This window comes from Kogia breviceps, chromosome 7 (assembly GCF_026419965.1).
Source record: "Kogia breviceps isolate mKogBre1 chromosome 7, mKogBre1 haplotype 1, whole genome shotgun sequence".
Lineage (NCBI taxonomy): Eukaryota > Metazoa > Chordata > Mammalia > Artiodactyla > Physeteridae > Kogia > Kogia breviceps.
In genome coordinates this window covers 42,983,066-42,995,298 of record NC_081316.1, presented here as the reverse complement: position 1 = coordinate 42,995,298, position 12,233 = coordinate 42,983,066, and the positions used below count along the sequence as shown (strand labels likewise).

General features: G+C 34.6%; 1 long non-coding RNA gene across 4 annotated transcripts in view; it reads right to left on the bottom strand.

Annotated features, from left to right (window-relative positions):
- Positions 1–12,233, bottom strand: part of LOC136794497 (uncharacterized) — a 226,922-nt gene that overhangs the window by 179,171 nt on the left and 35,518 nt on the right. For 2 of the 4 annotated variants that reach the window (XR_010841366.1, XR_010841365.1), the window contains exon 3: positions 5,730–5,836. The exons of the other annotated variants lie outside the window; for them this stretch is intronic. This is a non-coding gene — a long non-coding RNA (uncharacterized lncRNA). The remainder of the gene's footprint in view (positions 1–5,729; positions 5,837–12,233) is intronic. 4 annotated transcript variants of the gene reach the window in all.

Genomic DNA, 12,233 nt, shown 5'->3' with positions numbered 1-12,233 from the left:
AAAATGAACATAATCTAAGGGAACTCTGGGATAACATCAAGAAATACCAACATTTGCATTATATGGGTCCCAGAAGGAAAGTGAGAGAGAAAGGGGCATAAAATGTATTTGATAAAATTATGGCTGCCTTAACCTGAGGAAGGAAACAGATATCCAGGTCCAGGAATTACAGAGAGTCTCAAACAAGATGAACCCAGAGACAATCACACCAATACATATTATAATTAAAATGGCAAATTTTAAAGTAAAAAGATAATTTTAATGGCAGTAAGAGAAAAGCAAAGAGTCATACACAAGGGAATTCCCATAAGATTATCAGCCTACCTTTCAGCAGAAACATTGCAGGCCAGAAGGGAATGGCTTAAGACATTTAAAGTGATGAAAGAAAAAAGCCTACCACCTAGGATGCTCTACCCAGCAAGTTTATCATTCAAAATTGAAGAAGAGATAAAGAGTTTCCCATATAGGCAAAAACTAAAAGAGTTCATCGTCACTAAACTGACATTACAAGAAATGTTAAAGGGTCTTCTTTAAGTGAAAAATAAAAGGCTATATCAAGAAACAAGAAAATATAGGAAGAGAAAATTCTCACTGTTAAAGGTAAATATATAGTAAGTTAGCAGTGGACCAACAATTTAAGTAAGATACTACTAAGGTTAAAGACAAAAATTATAAAATCATCTATAACCAAAAAAGGCAGTTAAGGGATAGGCATGCAGATGTAAACTATAACATAAAGAACACAAAACATGGAGGAGAGGGGATAAAAAAAATGCAGAGCTTTAGAATGTGTTTGAACTTAAACAACTATCAGTTTAACACAAGTAGATATAGTTATATGTTGACATATATGAAATTTATAATAACCAAAAATCAAAAGCTTGCAATAGATACACAAAAATTAAAGAGAAAGGAACACAAACATAACATTAAAATCATCAAATCACAATAGAAGAGACTAAAAGAAGAAGAAAAGAACAGAGAAGAGCTACAAAATCCACCAGAAAACAAGTAACAAAATGACAATAAGTACATACCTATGAAAAATCACTGTAAATCTCAATAGACTAAATATTCCAATCAAAAGATATAGGGTGACTGATTGGATTAAACAAACAAACAACAACAAAAAAAAAAAACAAGGTTCATCTATATGCTGACTACAAAAGATTCACCTCAGAGCTAAAGACATACTGAGAATAAAAGTGAGGGAAAGAAAAAGATCTTTCATACAAATAAAAACAAAAAGAAAGCTGGAGTAGCAATACTCATATCAGACAAAGTGGACTTTAAAACCAAGTCTATAATAAAAGACAAAGAGGGGTATGAAATAATGATATAATCCAAGAAGAGGATATAACATTCTTAAACATATATGCACATATATGGAGCACCTAAATATGGGAGCACCTAAATATATAAAGCAAATATTAACAGACATAGAGAGAAATTGACAGTAATACAATAATATTGGGTTGACCAAAAAGTTCATTTGAGTTTTTCCATAATATCTGAATGGACTTTTTGGCCAACCCAATAGTACAGGACTTTAACATCCAAGTAACATCAATGGACAGATAATCCAGACAAAATCAATAAGGAAACAGTGGCCTTAAATGACACATTACACCAGATGGACTCAATAAATATCTACAGGAAATTCCATCCAAAAGCAGCAGAATATTCATTCTTCTAAAGTTCACATGGAACTTTCTCCAGGATACATCACATGTTAGGCTACAAAACAAATACCAATAAATTTTAAAAGATTGAAATTATATCAAGCATCTTTTCTGACAGCACCATGAGACTAGAAATTAACTACAAGGGGAAAAAAGACTGCAAAAAAAAAACATGCAGAAGCTAAACAATATGCTACCAAATAACCAATGAATCACTGAAGAAATCAAAAAAGAAATTAAAATATACTTAGGAACAAATGAAAACACAACAATCCAAAATCTATGGGATACAGCAAAAGCAGTTCTAAGAGGGAAGTATATAATGATAAAAGCCTATCTCATGGGAAAAGAAAATATCAAATAAACACCCTAACCTTACATCTAAAGGAACTAGAAAAAGAAGAACAAACAAAACCCAAAGTTAGTAGAAGGAAAGAAATTATAAAGATCAGAGCAGAAATAAATAAAATAGAGACTAAAAAACAATCTGAAAGATCAATGAAACTAAGAGCTGCTTCTTTAAAAAGATAAAGTGTTTTAAAAACAAGAGAGAGGATCCAACAAACAAAATCAGAAATGAAAGAGAAGTTGCAATGGATATAATAGAAATAAAATCGTAAGAGAATACTAATAACAGATATACTCCAACAAATTGGACAACCTAGAAGAAATGGATAAATTCCTAAAAACATACAGTTTTTCATGACTGAATCAGGAAGAAATAGATAATCTGAACATATTGGTTACAAGTATTGAAATTGAATCAGTGTTCAAAAAATTGCCCTGCTAAAAAAAGTCCAAAACCAGACAACTTCACAGGGGAATTCCACCAAATATTTAAAGAATTATTACCTATGCTGCTTAAACTATTCAAAAAAATTGAAGAGGAGAGAACACTCCCAAACTCATTCTAAGAGTTACTACCATTACACTGATACTAAAACCGGACAAAGACACTACAAAAAAAGAAAATTACAGGCCAATGTACCTGAAGAACATAGATGTAAAAATCCTCAGCAAAATATTAGCAAACATAACTCAACAATACATAAATAGCATCGTACACAATGGTTAAAAGGGATTTATCCCAGGGATGCAAGAATGGTTCCATACCTGCAAATCAATCAGTGTGACACATCACATTAGCTAAGCAAAGGATAAAAATCACATGATCATCTCAATAGATGCAAAAAAATTTTTGACAGAATTGAACATTCATTCATGATAAAAACTCTCAAAAAAGTGGGTGTAGAAGGAATATATCTCAATATAATAAAGGCCATTTATGACAAACCCACAGCAAATATCATACTCAATGATGAAAAGCTCGTGTTCTTGGGTTGGAGGAATTAATAGTATTAAAAAGTGTATATTATCCAAAGCAATCTATGGGCTTAATGCAATCCCTATTGAAATACTCACAACATTCTCCACAGAACTATAATAAATAATCCTAAAATTTGTTTGGATAAAGACCCAGAATAACCAATGCAATCATGAAAACAAAAAGAACAAAGCTGGATGTATCACACTCACTGACTTCAAGCTATACTACAAAGCTACACTAATCAAAACAACATGGTACTGGCACAAAAAAACAGAAACATAGACCAATGGGACAAAAGAGATAGCCCAGAAATGAGCCCACACACATGGTTAATTAATCTATGACAAAGAAGGCAAGAATATACAATGAGAAGACAGTCTCCTCAATAAGTGGTGTTGGGAAAACTGGTCAGCTACATGAAAAAAATATATATAATTAGAACATTTTCTCACACCACATACAAAAATAAACTCAAAATAGATTAAAGACCTAAATGGAAGACTTGAAACCATAAAACTCCTAGAAAAAAACATAGGCAGTACATGCTTTTCCATCAGTCTTAGCAATATTTTTTGGATGTGTCTCCTCAGGCAAGGGAAACAAAAGCAGAAATAAAGAAGTGGGACCTAATAAAACTTAAAAGCTTTTACACAGTGAAAGAAATCATCAACAAAATGAAAAGGCAACCTACTGAACAGGAGAGGATATTTGCAAATGATAAGGGGTTAATATCCAAAATATATAAAGATCTCCTTGCAACTCAATATCAAAAAAAACCAAGTAATCCACTTAATAAATGGGCAGAAAATTGAATAGGCAAAGAAGACATACAAATGGCCAACAGACACATGAAAATGTGTTCTACATCACTAATCACCAGGAAAATGCAAATAAAAACCACAACAAGATATCACTTCAAAGCTGTCAGAATTGTTATCACCAAAAAGACAAGAAATAATAAGTGTTGCTAAGTATATAGTGAAAAAGGAACCCTAGTACACTGTTGGTGAAAATGTAAATTGGTACAGCCACTACGGAAAATATTATGGAGTTTCCTCAAAAAATTAAAACTAGAACTACTGTACGATCCAGCAGTTCAATTCCTGGTACATAACTGATGAAACCAGAAACATTAATTTTACTAGCATTTACAATAGTCAAGATATGGAAGCAACGTAAGTATTCATCAACAGATGTATTGATAAAGAAGATGTGGTGTTTATATACATATACAATTGAATACTACTCAGCTATAAAAAAGAATGAAATTTTGCCATTTGCAGCAACATGAATGGACCTGAAGCGTGTTTGTATATTTTGGAAATTAATTATTTGTTGGTTGCATCATTTGCAAATAGTTTCTCCCATTCTGTAGGTTGTCTTTTCATTTTGTTTATGGTTTCCTTTGCTGTGCAAAAGCTTTTAAGTTTAATTGGGTTCCATTTGTTTATTTTTGTTTTTATTTCCATTACTCTGGAAGATGGATCCAAAAAATTCTGCTCCAATTTATGTCAGAGTGTTCTGTCTATATTTTCCTTTAGGAGTATTATATTATCCAGTCTTACATTTAGGTGTTTAATCCATTTTGAATTTACTTTATATATGGTGTTAGATAATGTTCAATATCATTCTTTTACATGTAGCTATCCAGTTTTTCCAGCACCACTTATTGAAGAGAATGTCTTTTCTCCATTGTATATTCTCGCCTCCTTTGTCAAAGATTAATTGACCATAGGTGTGTAGGTTTATTTCTGGGCTCTTCTTCATGGTACTGGCACCATGCTGTTTTGATTACTGTAGCTTTGTAGTATTGTCTGAAGTCTGGGAGGGTTATGCCTCCAGGTTTGTTCTTTTTCCTCAGGATTGCTTTGGCAATTCTGCATCTTTTGTGGTTCTATATGAGTTTTAGAATTATTCTATTTCTGTGGAAAATGTCATGGGTAATTTGATAGGGATCACGTTAAATCTATAGATTGCTTTGTGTAGTATGGCCATTTTAACTATATTAATTCTTTCAATCCAAGAGCATGGGATATCTTTCCATTTCTTTGAATCATCTTTAATTTCCTTTATCTATGTTTTATAGTTCTCAGCAGATAAATCTTTTGCCTCCTTGGTCCAGCTTATTCCTAGGTATTTTTTTTACAAGATTTTAAAAGAGGTTTTTTTTTTTTTTTACTTTCTCTTTCTGATATTTCATTGTTAATGTAAAGAAATATAAGTTTTCTGTATGTAAATCTTGTATCCTGCTACCTTGTTGATGTAATTTTTAAAAATCAGTAAAAACTAAATTTTAAAAACACCAATGCTTTGTCTTCTTCTGGGTTGTTTCCTTTCAGTTCCTTCCAAATTATAGAATCTGGAATAATAGCCTGTTTTCCCCCTACTTTGGATGGAACTCTTGGAAAGAAGTGAAAAGGAACTATATACTGTGGTGTAGGAGATGTAAACATGAAAAAATGTTACAAGCTTATTTTACTTTTTACATTTGTGTACCATATTGAACTAAAATAAAATTTTTTAAGAAAATGTTTGGAAACTGAGAAATAATTGAAATAAATGGTTTGTAATAGCTGTTTTAAATAAGGTGTGATTATATGCTTTCTGGTTACGTATAACACATAAAGCTCTTATTTAAAAGTTACATGCTGTCGGCTTGACCCAGTGTAAGTCATCTAGCAACAAAGCAAGATCTGACTGCTAAGTGGCTGAAATCTTACCATTCTTCAGGAGGGAAAAAAATACACACTTCTCTTGATTGGAGATTAACCAATTTGACTCCTTCACTATTACATCAAACGCATTTCAGTGGATCTTCTGCAGTGAGCTATAAGACATAAAATTGTTCACATAAAACTTTGAATAATAAACCCAGGGTTGGGCTAGAAGTCCTAAAATTTCCAGCTGTGACATTTTGTGCTTTCTTGATTCCACAATTTTGTCTTCACTGTGATGTTTTCATGATGTAGATCATGATTCCCCATTGGTGATCCTGTACTTTTGACATACAAAACTCCCAGCTCCCAAGTTACCATGGCCACCAGTCCCCAGTCCATAGTATATCCTACTAACATCCTAAAACACTTAGATGTGTTATGTGCTTAAATAGAGGGATAAAGTTTGGAGATTTCCTATTGTAAGAATATTCCAGACTTGTCTCCATGGAAATCATTTTCTTGATAACAGTAGTCATAAAACAAGCATGTTTCATGCAACAGTCAATTCAAATACCATCATAAATGAGCAAACTCAATGATATGCATGAGAACTTCATGAAATGTAAAATCCCCAAGACAGCCTGAAAAAGTAAAAACAGTAAAATAGAATTTTTCATTTATCTTTGGGAGGGTAGAAATGTATGGCAGAACAAATCTGAGAGGAGTATTTCATTAGCACAAACTGGGGGCATATGAGTTGAGTCTAGTAAATGAGAGTTAATATAGCTATTTATAGTTACTGCCACTTGAAAAGGGGAGCTATTTTTTAAGTCTCCAGCTAGAATTTTGGAATATAAAATTTATTATTTCCCCGATATATTTATAGCTAAACAAATAATTAAGTGTGGCAAAGAGAATAGAGTCTAAGTTAATACAGTTGCTGAGTTGCATGTTCAGTTAGGTCGAAATACCAGAGAAGATACTCTTAAATTTTAGACACAGAATGATTTCATCAGAAAATATTACATCTATGTAAGTAAATCATAGGTAAAGCTTTGTGACCCTTTTTGTTTGTGAATTGTGGTGAGCCAACTCTAAAATGGCTCCCCGTAATCCCTGCCTCTGGGATTCATGCCCTTGTGTAATCCTCTCCCCTTAACAGTGAATGGGGCGAGGGACTTGTTTCACAAACATCCCTTTGTTACATAAGATTCAAACTTCAGACTAGTTAAAGCAAACTAGAAGATGTGAAAATTCATATATGCTTCACATGCAGGAAATTATCAGCTCTGTGGTAAAATCATTGTCTTTGGAAATATTTAGGTTATTATTATAATTATTATTCTACCTTACAAAATAAATTTGCAATAACTTTAGAAAGTGAAAACAGGTTAACTGAGGTCAAAAATGTTATCAGGATAACACCATGCCAACATCTATTAAAGAACATTATTAAAATGTATTTTGGTGTTAATGTAAAAAAATAAAATAGGAACAGACTGTTAAGCTCGTAAACATGGTGAAGTATCCCCTGTTTTTAGGATTTTATATAAGGAGATATTAAAATTAGTTTTATGAGTCCAAAGAAACATCATTTTTTGTTAGAGTCTCATTTTTGTATAATTCCCTGAAAGAACACCATCTGCCAAGGTCTTTCCTCGAAGATAGTATCATAGCCTTGGGAATAAACTAGCTTCATCTGGTATTTTTTTTCCAGGGGACTTTGGCACAAGTTGCAATAATTTTTTTCACCTATAAGCTATCTTTATTTTAAAGTTAGATGTCAGATCCCTGAATTGTTAGATACTTATATTTACACAATTAATGAAGCAACTGATACTTTTATTAGTGGAATTGGAAGTGACCTGGAGATTACATGGAGACCTGGCATCCTGGGAATTTATGAGCCTCCTTTGTGGAGGATATTTGAGTTTTCCCTGCTCAACCTACCATTGCTGTCTATAACCGAGTATTAAACTGGGAGACATGAACTTTGCACGTTTAAACCACTGACTCTTAAATGCTAAAAGGGAATACGAAGCTCTTAAATGTTGGAATCGGAGAATAACGGAACTGAAGAGGACTTTGGAAATCAACCAGTTTGACTTCCTCACTTTACAAATGAATAAACTGAGAAATTTAATGATTGCAACACATGTGATTCATTCTAAGTGAAAAACATGAACAGAGAAGTTAGGTGCTCTGTTCAAGGTTCCAAAGCTTGTCAACCTAAATGTCCATCAACAGAGGAATGGATAGAGAAGATGTAGTACATATATGCAATGGAATAGTACTCAGCCATAAGAAGGAATGAAATTGTGCCATTTGCAGAGATGTGGATGGACCTAGAGACTGTCATACAGAGTGAAGTAAGTCAGAAAGAGAAAAACAAATATTATAAAATATTGCTTATATGTAGAATCTAGAAAAATGATACAGATGAACTTATTTGCAAAGCAGAAATAGAGACACAGATGTAGAGAACAAATGGGGGGAAGAGGGATAGGACAAATTGGGGGATTGGGATTGACATGTATATACTACTATGTATAAAATATATACCTAATGAGAGCCTACTGTGTAGCACAGGGAACTCTACTTAATGCTCTGATGTGACCTAACTAGGAAGGAAATCCAAATATGAGGAGATATATGTATACGTATAGCTGATTCACTTTGCCGTACAGCAGAAATGAACACAACATTGTAAAGCAACTATACTCCAATAAAAATTAATTTTAAAAAAATTAATTTTAAAAAAATAAATTTTAAAATTCCTACTCAAATGTAGCTGCCTCTAAAACTAATAGTCTGCTCATGATGCTATTCTGCCTTTCATAACAATCATCAAAAGCAAGAATCTGACTCACAGGGATGCAAGAACAGAGAGCTCTTTAGAAGAGATAAAAGAAACCCTGAAATAGTATAAGATGGGTTTTCACAGAGCAGATAGGGAAAGGTTTTGTCAAAGTGCAATTTTCAAAAAGTTAAAAGTACAATTTCATTCAAATATATGGTGACCACGTGTCAAAGATTTGTTTAACTCATTAATGATGGAACCAGCAGGATGGTAAAACTGGTTCAAAGAGCATTTTCAGAACAGGGGTTTATACAGTCAGACAGGAAAGTAGTGATAAAACAAATTAGATAAAATTAGGTTTTTAAATACTGGTTGATGCTTGTAACACAATAAAACCATAATCTCTAGGTTTAATTTTTTTACTAAAGAATACAATTAGTTTCTACTGGTAAAAATAATTTATAACATTAGTCATATAACTATATAGAGTCCAGGCCCTAGTCAATAGTAAATAGTAAATCAAAGTTTTTTTTCTCTAAAGAATTAGGTAATCCTTTGGTAAACCTATTGGAGAACACTCCAAAATGACACTGAAATGACATGCAGTCATCCTTTTGCCTTATTTCCCAGTTTTGATACCTTTTCATAGCTGCCTTCTTTGCCCAGAGATGAGAGATTGCTGAAGAGAGGAATACAGAATATTTATGGCCCAGAAAGAATAGTCTATTCCTCAAACCCAGAGAAAAGTATAACTACTTGGAGAAAGCCCAACGGCTCTTCAGAGTTTAAAAGTATGCCAACTCAGTGTTCTTGGGTAAGAAATAGCTTGGTTCAGTTTTCCTATCCACACATGGCAAAAAGATTGAGGCCAAAGGCCTGAACCAATCAAGCTAACCATTTGCTAGCTTTTATTCAGAAACAGCCCATCTGATCCAATTATATCAACCTACACACTACCCAGCCAGCCCCCTCAGGAAGGCATAATTCAGTAAAAGCAGTTCTACAGAAAACCGACAATTGTTCTGGGAATCTATTTTTTGATGGAAAGATAATCCATGGGAAAATGTCAGGTTTCTACATATATGGATGTATAGCATACCCTTCCAGTACTCCTCAGAGTATAGCTACTTGGCAACTATGGGTTTAAGGTTGTACTGCTTGATCAGCACTTGAGACAGAGTTCCTTTTTGACGCCAGTTAGGTATATAGCAAAGTATACTAATAATGAACCATCTCGGGGATGGAGTTGACCTCATAAAAGCTGGGAGCTAGGGCTTCCCTGGTGGCGCAGTGGTTGAGAATCCGCCTGCCGATGCAGGGGACACGGGTTCGTACCCTGGTCCGGGAAGATCCCACATGCCGCGGAGCAACTAAGCCCGTGAGCCATGGCCGCTAGGCCTGCGCGTCCGGAGCCTGTGCTCCGCAACGGGAGAGGCCACAACAGTGAGAGGCCCGCATACCGGGGGAAAAAAAAAAAGCTGGGAGCTAAACAAGAATGTGGACATAAATTTAAAGACTATGCTACCTCTTCCCAGAGATGATCCCCAGAAGCAACCTCATGCACATCCATAAATCTACTCTAAAAGTAATTTTGTGAACAGTGGAATAGTCATTGGATACAAGCACCTGGTAAAAAGAAGGTCTGGGCATCTCAATCCTGTTCTGAGGGCAAATGGCTCTTTTACTCAGTTTCCATCTTGCTTCTTGCCTCAAAATCTGTTCTTATACTTAACAGTCTCTGAGCTTTTGACTGACTCTGATTCCTAAATGGGGCCTTTGAATTTGCTGGCAGATTTGACTTGCAAGGTTTAAAACCATAAAGCTTGAAGGAATGAAAAGCAATCCTTTACTTCAGCTGAGACAAGGTTGGAACTTTTCGAATGCAACATAAACTGTAAAGTAAAACCAGGGACTTCTCTGGTGGCGCAGTGGTTGAGAGTCCGCCTGCTGATGCAGGGGACGCGGTTTCGTACCCCGGTCCGGGAGGATCCCACGTGTCGCGGAGCGGCTGGGCCCGTGAGTCATGGCCGCTGAGCCTGCGCGTCCAGAGCCTGTGCTCCGCGGTGGGAGAGGCCACAGCAGTGAGAGGCCCGCGTACCACAAAAAACAACAACAAAAAAAAACTTGTTTAAAGTAAAACTATACCAAAGAATATTTATAAGTGTAGTCAATTTCTGATGTAGCTTTAAATAAGCTACAAATAATATTGTTGATGAGAATTAAAATTCTTTGTCCTTTTTCTTATGTTTATCTGGGGAACCCTGTCTGGAAAAATAAAACAATCACCTTTTCTCCATACTTATAGTATTTCCCCCTTCACCACTTCTTTTTCTACCTCCTATTCCTCCCTTAGCATGGGGTTTCAAAGAGGTCTCAGTGACCATTTACCTTTCTTCCCTCCATTTCAAAGTTAATGTGTTCAAAGGAAGTCATCAGATTTATTACTCCCATTATTGTCCATATTGTATCTTAGAGGAAAAACAAAAGTTAAGTGCCAACTCCACAGACATGTAACTGTCTATTCAACTGCTATCCAAAACTAATGTAACTCTCTATACTACCAGTGGAACTGAGCCCAATAATAGTAATTGCTTCTGAAATGCAGACTGACAGTCAGAAGTCTGTTTTAGCTTCTCAATGACTGCTTATTGTCTATGCGTGTGCCATTCTCTCTGCCAACTAGGGAAGATGAATATCTATTTCTAAGAGTATACAAAATAATGGCTAAGGATTTTGAAGAACTGAGATCACTTACTGATCAAGATTCATTAGTGCCCTAGTAAACTCTGAACATTGATTGGCAGTAAATACAGTAGCAAGCTTGAAACTTGATAGAATAGGACACAGACCAACCACAGGTAGTCATACAAGACCTGAATTTGAGAGCAGTATAATGCAGAATAATTTAAGGGACAAAGTTATGTTCCCAGCTCATACACTCAAATTTTTAAAAATCCACATGTAGCCTCTTTTCCTCCTGGAATTTTTTGTTTTTTTCCCTTAGCAGAAGATGGACTTACCCTAGAGATTTAATGTATCCAATTTGTTCTGCATATATTAGTTTAATTCAAACTGGTCTCCTTATTCCTTTAACAAAATTAAGTGAGGAAAAAATTAACAGAGTAATATGATAAGTTAAGAAGAGCTGATATGTTTACATGATCTTTCTTCTGAATGGGACAATTGTAAACTAATTGAAAATTTTAATTAAAAAAGGTGCACTTTATCTTAAAGGAAACAGAGCCTGGCCTGCTCATGCTTACTTTAGAATATTTGCAATATATAGAAATGTTTAAAAAAATTTTTGAGGAAACAATGAATTCTTGTTCTCGTCTTCTTTCTTGCTATACTGGCTGATTCCCCACTTCTTCCCTGTCATTTCATCCAGTCACTGTTGTCACACAATGGAGGATCTGCCACCTGGAGAATCCTCGGAGAGCCTCTAAGCTAGGATTACTACTGTTTGGTTCTTCCCACACCAACATCCTTAGAGAGTCCTAGACCACATAATCCTCCCTAAAATCTTGCCTTTTTTATTTCTTGAGATTTTTTTAAAGCTCTGGATATCATTTATTAAGTTTATGAAATTTCAGACTCCTCAATTTCTAATATCTTTTCTTGCTACAGCAAGATCTAATTCTGTTTTTAACAATGTCCCATTTCTGTTTCTCTCTCTTTTTCATGCAGTCTCAGATGAGGGTTTTTTTCATTTTGTTTTATTTTTAACTTCAACTTGCCCCATAGAGAGCAACACCTTTACTAGCTCT